We start from the raw sequence: 9,011 nt of genomic DNA on the forward strand, positions 1-9,011 counted from the left end.
AAAAGGACACCTGTGCTGTGTAAGGTCACTGATGATGTCAGGACTTATGTGTTACAGCGGCCAGCTCCTAACCTACCTGATGATGCGTCCCCAGACACAATGCCACACACAGTTGCCATCCATGGGCTGAGAAGCCACCATGTGTCTCCTCATGGGGGAAGCCCTGCTGTTCTGTGCACCAGCTCCACTCTGCCCAGGGTCCCAGGACCCAGACCCAGGGGCTGCCCTGGAGGCCACACCAGTTCTAATCTCCCTAATTTTTCTGACCTGGTCCCAAGTAGCTTGGCCAGCTCATCCCCTGAGCCTGGGATGGGACCAGCAGCCTTCAGTGACCACAGTGGTTCACTGTCCCCCTGGGTCTTCTCCCCTCCCCCTGGCGAAGGGACTCTTATCCCTGAGAAGGGGACCAGGCTATGCCACCCCCAAATCTGTCACTTTGGTATAAGGATGATTTTGAGTTGAAAGCAAAGAAACAGCAGCAAACACAGCAGGAGCTCTCTGCCCTCCCCCTTTCTACCTAAAAGCAGGGCACAAACTCCCTCTTGTAAAGGAAATTTCTGTTTGTAAAGATGTCCTCCTCTCTCATACCAGGAAGAGAGACTCCCCCCAGATAAACTTTTATCACCTGAGAGAGCTTGAGTCTGCAAAACAAATCTTACTAAATAACCCTTATTTACCATACAGTCCTTGTCACCTTCCTAAACTTAACCCCCCTTGAAGCCCAAACCCCCTTTTCCTTTGTCCAGTCACTTCTCCGCTCTTTATCACCCTTCATTAAAACAGTATGTGAGTCTCCAGGTCTCGCCATCTCTTTGGGAAATTCCCAAGTGCATGCATAATAAGCCTTTTCTCTTGTTAATCTGTCTTTTATCAGTTTAATTTGCAGGCTCCAGCCACTGCACCTAAGAGGGTAGAGGAAAAGGTTTATTCTTCCCCTGTACCTGCTTTGCAGATGGGAAAGCGAGGCTTGGAAAAGGCAAGTGACATGCCCACAGCTAGACAGCGAGTGCGTGAGGAGGCTGATTTAGTCAGACCTGTCAACTGTGAACTATACTCATTCGTCAACTGCAAGCCTTGGTTGAACATGATAAATAACAAGAGTTTGGCAAAAGTCAGCAAAAGCACGCTGTGAGAATCAACTGACCATATGGAATTTACAGTAAAGAGTGTTGTATGTTTTATTATTACTTGTCAATTGCATGCAATGTATTCTTCATGCCCGTATGTATTCTTCATGACATGTGTATGTGCAGGCATACGTTTTGTCAGCCGGTTGGTAAACATCACCAGCCAGCACACCACTGACCTGGGCACTGCCAACCTTGACCTCTGAACCCCTCAGCCTTTCCCATGTCTTCACTCCAAGTGGCCACAGCTCACTGCTGGTCCTAGAAAATGCCACTGTCGCTGGCCTGGACCACACAGGACCCAGCACCTCCAGGCGTGAGGCTCTGGGAAGCTGGCTGAAGACCCCGGGGCCATACAGGAGAGAGGATTTGTTTAGAGGACCAGCTCCCGAGAAGAAACAGCATTTCTGTGTAGTGTCAGCCCCCAGCCTGCAAACCCACCGGTTTCAGCCAGGTGTAGGCTGAACTGGCCTGCAGCTAAGGACCCTCTTTTGAAGTTTCTGCGCTGACAAAGAATCTCCTTGACGACACTTTTGTCAACCCCTCCAAGCCCTCTAGGCCTAGACCTTGGTTGGCGTCCACCCTCGTAGGGCCCAGTTATAGCAAGAATCCTGCTCAGTCGGCACAGAGAGAACCCCTTGCCCTAGATACCCGAGCGTGCCCTCATCTCCCACCCTCCCCCAGGTGGTGTCTGACCTCCCTGGCCTGCCTTCAGCAAGAATCCTGCCAAGTCGTGTTAGCCAGACCCTAAGTACTCCAGACATTTCCTTAGTAATTTCCAGCCCCTGTCCCCACCCTGCTTCTTGTCTATAAATCGCCACCGTGCCATTTGTGCTCAGGGTGAAGAGCAGGTCTGCACTGGGGCCTCTTCCCCCCTATTTGAAATCATCCTGAATAAAGTCTAAAGTGGTGGCTTTAGCCATGGCCGGGCTCTGTTCTGTGTGTGACAACCTCTACTCCCACCCTCCACCCAGGCCCAGGGTAAGAACCAGGGAAGTGCGTCCAGCCGAGACCGAGTGGAAGGATGTCTGGCCAAGGGAAACTGGCTTTTTTTAGTATGTGATAAAATATACATAACATAAGATTTACCACCATAATTATTTTTAAGTGTATAGCTCAGGGGCACTAAGCTCGTTCACATCACTCTGCAGCCGTCACCACCATCTGTCTCTAGAGCTTTCCATCTTCCCAAACTGAAACTCTGTCCCATGAAACACTCACTCCCCAGCCCCTGGCACTCACCCTCCTACTGTCTGTCTCTGTGAATGTGACTCTCCTCTAGGGACTTCATATGAGTGAAGTCACACTGCTGGTCCTCCTGTGGCTGGCTGATGTCACTGCGCACGATGTCCTCAAGGTGTATTCATGTTGTCACACGTGTCCGAATCTCCTTCCTTTCTAAAGCTGAAGAATATTCCACTGTGAGCCTAGACCACATTTTGCTTATCCATCCATCCATCCTTGGACGCCTGGGCTGTTGTCACCTCTTGGCTATTGTGAAGAAATTTGCTGTGAACACGGGGGGTGCAGATATCTGTCCACGTCCCTGCTTCCAATTCTTTGGGGTTTACTCCAGAAGTGGGATTGCTGGACACGGGGTAGTTCCATTTTTAACTTTTTGAGGAACCTCCATGCTGTTTCCCACAGCAGCTGCCCGTTTTATACTCCCAGGAGCAGTGTATGAGCGTTCCCATTTCTCCACTTCCTCGCCACCACTGCTGTTTTCTGTCATTTGATAGTAGCCATCGCTGGGGGTGTCAGGCATGTCTCACTGTGGTTTGATTTGCTTGTCCCTGATGACCAGTGAAGGTCAGCCTCTTATCACGTGCTTTTGGCCGTATGTGTGTCGTCTCTGGAGAAATGTCTATTCAAGTCCTTTTTCCTTTTTCTAATGGGAGTGTTTGGTTTTGGTTGTTGAGTTGTGGGTGTTCTTTATATATTCTGGACAATTAGCCTTCATCAGAGAAGTGATCAACAAATATTGTTTTCCACTCTGTGGGTTGTTTTTACTCTATTGATACATAGTGCTCTTTAATGCACAAAAGTTTTGGGGTTTTCTTATTTGATGAAATCCACGGAATTTGGTTCTGAATTTCAAAGCAGTTATTTCAATAAGCACTCAGATCCACCCAAGGCCAGCCCCATGTTAGGTCCTGGAGACACAAAGACAGACCCAGACAGTTGCCTGCAGTCTGGAGTGGACAGACTCACAAACAGACACTAAAAAACAGTCACACCTCGGTGACAGCATCTTACACAGAGCTCCCTGGAAGACATACACCCGCGCAAACACACATACACATTCGCACACAGACACGCACACACGTGCACACAAACAGAGGAAGTGTGATGAGCGCTGCCTGCAAGGTTAGGGCGGCCGCACAGCAGAGGAAGCGCTTGGTCCTTTCAAAGCTCCTGTGCACAACCCGTCCTGGGTGGCTGGCTCTCCCAGCCCCCCTGGGAGATGGAAGCCACGACTGAAGGCCCAGCAGGCCTTAAGAGGCAGGAAGTACAGTGACCCGGCCGGGGAGACTCCGTGACCACCAAGATGGTTCTCCCAGGACCAGGCTTGTCCACTGCACTCGGACCACGCCAACGCCTGTGACTCCCCCACCTGCGGGAAACTCCACCGTGCAATTTCTGCTAGTGGGGGACAGCATTCTTGAAAGAAAAAAACAAGGCAGGAAATGAGATGAATGAGCTGGGACCCCTGTTTCTACCCCAGGGATGAGACCCCAGAACCTCACCCGTGAGGCCCCACAACCTGCTGTCGACCTGCTGACATTCAGACTCTCCCATCTGTGCAAGGGGATAATAATCCATTTGTATTCGTGAGACTATTGTTCAGAAGATTAATTAAAAGGCGAGGGTATTTTTAACCATCTGTATTAATTTAGGAGGAGAATTGAGAAATATAATTGTATCATCTGTAACTGAGGGATTCACGCAGACCCCTCTCGGAATCAGAATATTAATACGTCTCTCAACGAGACTCAGCAACACGAGTGAATTACTGCTGTCGTTCCTCCTAAATTAGCCTGATTAAATGAGAATTTAAAATGCTTGGCTTGGGGGGAGAAACGAACGACAGTCACACAGGAGCGAGGAGAAGACGGCTTTTCCCCTTCGCTTGGGAACCACATCGGCACGTCCAAGCGGGAAGTCTGGCCCCGTCCTGGGTGTCCTGGGCAATGGGGTCCTGCTGGTTGCTGGCACTCAAGCCCGAGGGTGTGGGATGGAAGTTCTGGGTGTAAATAACGCGGCAGGAAAGCAGGTCAGCCACTGGGTAGGAGGGAGGTGTTCAGAGATGCAGGCCCAGGCCAGCAGCCCCACACCTCCTCCTAAGCGGCATCTCAGAGCTCCAAGTCGGTGACCCAAAGCCCCTGTCCCCAGGGGGCCACAGGAATGCCAGCCTTTGGTTAGGCCGGACTAGTCTCTTCTTGAAGGACACAAAGTAAAAACAAGCAGGCAGGGTTGAAAGAGGGCAGTGGTGTCTGGGAAGAGGAGGGGTCTCCTGTGCAGACCCGAGTCTGTGCAACCTTGCCAGGACTTGGGGACCTGCCTGGCCCCCTCGGAGGTGATGAACTCTCTCACATCCGGACAGAGCCTCTGCAGGGTCCCCAGGCCACTGAAGGGCTGGGGAGAGAGATTTCACATATGCCAGGGCCTGGGCCAGTGAGGGAGAAAGAGGGGACACCTAGCAAGGCACAGCGTCTGCCCAGCTCCTCCAGCTCCCAGAGACTTCCAGAGCGTCTCTCCTGGCTGTCAGGATTCCGGCCCTGCCAGGCCAGCCGAGCAAGCACTGAGGGGCGGGAGGGAGTGTGATCTGAAAGCACACACGTGCTCACACACACGAACGCTCATGCAGACAGAAACTTCACACGTGTGCACACAGGCTTTGAAGACAGGGTTCAAAGAGGCTGACGTGTCCTGGCAATGTGACTTTGGGCAGGTTTTGAAACTTTTGCAGACTCTGATCCCTCAATGCGAACTGTGGGTAACCTTCTGCCCCACAAGGCTGGCTGATGAAATACCGATTCTTGTGGCTGATTCGTTTGGAGAAAACACGGCTGGCAGGCAGCACCCTGACCCAACAACGCCAACCTCTGTCCCTGTCCCCATTGCAGGAACAGGCACACCATGCCCTCCCACCCCACCACTCTCCTAACCCCCCTGAGATGGAGTGAGGATTGAGGCACTTCCGTAAGAAACCACAGAGGTAGGAGCTCAGATACAACGAAGCAAGTGGACCGCGTCAGTGGGTGAGGGCAATTCTCCCCACACAGAGTGCGCGGGCCAGCATCCCGGCCTCGGCATCTTCCTGACGCTGCAAAGATGAACTCTCCTCCAGGAGATTTCCCCAGGTAAGGGTTATGAACGGAGGAAATGAAAAGAGAGGCTGCATCGGAGGTGCTCTGTGAGACACGTGGCTGGAGGCAGGGGAGACTAACCGATGGCCGTCCTCTTGGTGTGCATCTGAGAACAAGGTCACCCCAGCAGCTGCACCATCCTGGGCCTCCCCCTGAGCTGTGAGTTCCCAGTTCCCACGGCTCCTCCCCCCGGAGCAGCTGGTCCTGAGTCACAAACCTCCTCCCCCCACCCCCGACCCCCGGAGCTTAGCCACATCTCACATTTGTGGCTTTTGGAGTGAACACACGTTTCTGATCACACAGGACCAGCATGCATTCCCTGAGCACCTACTGAATACAAGGCCTGTCCTTGGGGAAAGCCTGGTTCATGACGAGGTCGGGGACTGTTGAACAAAAGGGACATTGCAAGGCAGAGCCCGCATGCCTCCATCATTAGAGATAAAGCAACGACGCTCAGGCTTGGGGGCGAGGAGTCCAGACTCAAACAAGCTGGAAGACACCAGGACAGACCGCAATTTTGTTACACGTATTGGGAGCAAACGAAACGAGTCGTCGCATCAGGGCCCTTGCAGAACCGGGATAGTGTGTGACTGAGGCTGCCGTCCCCAGACACTGGGCCTCAGAACTCTTTCCCCAGAGCATGGCAGCAGTTAGAGTCCAGGGGACCCCACTGTGACACAGTACCACCAAGTCCCAGATGGGCAAACTGACGCCAAGAGAGGACAGAAGCTGGTGTCCCGGCCCCAGACCCCGCTCCCAGTCCCCTTGCAGTTGTGAAAGCTGCGCGTCCCTGCAGAAGGGAATTCCCCAGTTCACCACCCTGGGTCCATCTTCATTCCCAGGAAGCTCTTCCTCCGCCAGGACCCTGACACTCAGGAACAGCCCTCGGTGGTGGCAGAGCAACGCTGAGTGCATGTTGCCCCCCTCCACTCACACTGCATCTCCCCCTGCGCCTGCTCCGCCATCAGTACTCCACATGCACACACTGCTCCCCCAGTGACTCTCTCATCTTGTGGCTCTGCCTTGGCCTGGGCCGTGGTGTCCTCTACTGGGTCCTCTCATCCCATCACTAGATGGGGAGAGAGTGAAAGTGTGAAGGTGAGAGACCTGGGCGTGGCACTCTTTCCTCCTGCTCACGTTCCTTTGTCTCAGTCACTTGATCCTGCCTCCATATCACAGAGGCTGGGGGCTGCAACCCCTGCCTGAACCCTCCTGTTTGGAAGGAGAGTCTGGATCTCTGATGGATAGCCAGCTGCCTCTGCCGCGACGACCCAGAGTTCTCCGGTGGTTCGAGCAATGTATAATACAAATACCTAAAAAGAAGCGTCTGTTTACCCATGTGGCATGAACTGGCCTCAGCTCTGCCCTGTTCGCACTGAGGAGGAAAGGCAGACCCTGGGAAGTCATCCAGACGTGGGGCCATTGGCTGTGCGAGAACAGCCTGCTTCTTTGCAGCAGACTCCCCACCCCAAGTCTGTTGTTGTTCCCCTGATGGAGCACGAGACTAAATATTCTTGGCCAAACGCCCCAAGTCTCACATGAGGAGGGAGAAACCGGACCGGGGTCACCATAGGATGGCATTTTCAAGCCAGAAGGGGTTCTCCAGATGACATAATTTCTCTATGTGTATCCTGCCTCTGTCTTTTCCACAAGTGACTCAACCTAATTTACACATGTCTCCCAGCTATAATCTGGGACTCCACGTGGTCCAAGCTCTATGAGAAACGACTTTCAAAGGGGTACAAAGCAGCAGGAAAGGCAGCTCTGAGCCTAGCTGGGACCTCCTGAGGAGAACGATCACGGCGCTGGTTTAAATCCACAGCGGTCCTTCTCAGCGGCTGCCGTCCTCCCTTCCCTAATCCTCTCTGTCTTTCCCAGAGCCCATCACATGGAAAATTCAGAAATCCTGCCTGACACCCGGTCCACTCAGCGTCTGCTCTCTCTCCCTCTTCTCCTCTGTTGTCATATCTTTGCCACAGACATCGACTTGGCCTTTCAGATGCACTGTCCGTCTTCTTCTCTCTGTGCCAACCTTTCTTCTCATTCAGCCTCACACCAGCCCAGGAGCTGGCATGACACACAGTGAACCCCGACAGCCTGGCTGGGAGGCACCGATCTGAGCAGGCTCGCCTTCGGTGGACAGGACGAGGAGAAGGCCGGGACCCTGACACGCTAACAGATCTTGTGCTGTCACCTGAAATATGCACAACTCACCGAGAGGGCGTAAACGGTGAGGAGGACAGGCAGGCTGAGAACAAAGGGAACGGTGCCCGATGGAACTAGAAATGACTTAGCACGCCGAACATATGCAGTAAGTGCCTAGGCACTTGCTAGGGAGAGTCCTCAAAATCAGTTCCAAGTGTGTGGACAAGGGACGCCATAAAGAAAAGTGACTGCTCCGAAAAGGCACAAATCACTGCTTTTATTATGTGCATTCATTGGGCCCTTACTGAGGACCAGATGCTACTAAGGGCTGTGCTCATGGAATGATGTCCGATCTCCCATTTCTCTGTACTTCACAGGAAAAGAGTGTCTAAGTTCCCCCAGATGGCAAACAGGGAGGGGGATTCGAACCCAGATCCACGTGCCACCGAAGCTCACGGCTTCTCTCTCCAGGTGGCTTTGCCCTGACCTCACATGGGTCCCACGACCAAGTCTGGAGCCGTGGCCCCCTCTGTTCCCAGGCAGTGTGGACATCATTCCTCCTTTGTGAAAGAGATGTCATTTGCGGGGGAAGGGCAGCAGGCGTGCAGGAGAGATGGGGAGCGCCCGGGGCTGAGCTCACCAGCGTGATGATATACAATGGAGAGGGACGCGTGATTTTTGGAGCTAAATCATACCCTGTACATTGCCTATCGATTTTTGCTTTTCCTCGGCTGGGAGGACGCGGAAAGCCTGCCTTCACTGTGATATTTCTGGAGGCTCTCATCCCAAGTGAGAAAAGGAATAGCTTGTGTTTGCTGAAATTAAAGTGCTCACCGGGAAACGCAGGCGGGAGGAGGGTCGGGAGGGGAGAGGAGACAGAGGGGGCTGAGGCCTTGGGGACAAGGACAAAGAGCGAGGGCAGCAGAGCAGAGCGCAGGGGAGCCCCGGGGAGTGGTGGGACCCTCCGCACAGTGAGTTTACAAGGAGCAGAAGGCCCCTTTGCCTTGGAGCCCAGGTCACGGGCACAGGGACCCTAACACCTTTAAGAAATCCCACAGGGAAAGGGTCCCCTGGAAGCTGAGCTGGTGAAATACCAGCCTGGACCACAAAGTGGAGCAAAGCAGTCAGGGCTTCTCCAGCCAGTCTCTCGCCTCTGCCCAGGACACTGGGCTGTGCCCCTGGTTCTACATCATTGCTCTCAGGGTTCAGGTCCCCCCATCCCAGCTCCGTGGGAAGAGCCCACTGCTGCCCTCACAGCTGGCCCCACAGCGCGCCCAGGCTCCTCCCCGGAACTGGGATTAAACCCGACCCCCACTGCACGCATCATTCTTGCCCTCGACTTTGCTTCTGCCCGAGGCCCAACCCTGGG

At 53.6% G+C, this 9,011-nt stretch overlaps 1 pseudogene; it reads left to right on the top strand.

The window, feature by feature from the left end:
- The first annotated feature begins 3,638 nt into the window (after nucleotides 1-3,638).
- Nucleotides 3,639-3,792, top strand: LOC141572559 (U1 spliceosomal RNA; annotated as a pseudogene).
- Nucleotides 3,793-9,011: the final 5,219 nt, after the last annotated feature.

Source organism: Rhinolophus sinicus, linkage group LG06 (genome assembly GCF_036562045.2).
Source record: "Rhinolophus sinicus isolate RSC01 linkage group LG06, ASM3656204v1, whole genome shotgun sequence".
NCBI lineage: Eukaryota > Metazoa > Chordata > Mammalia > Chiroptera > Rhinolophidae > Rhinolophus > Rhinolophus sinicus.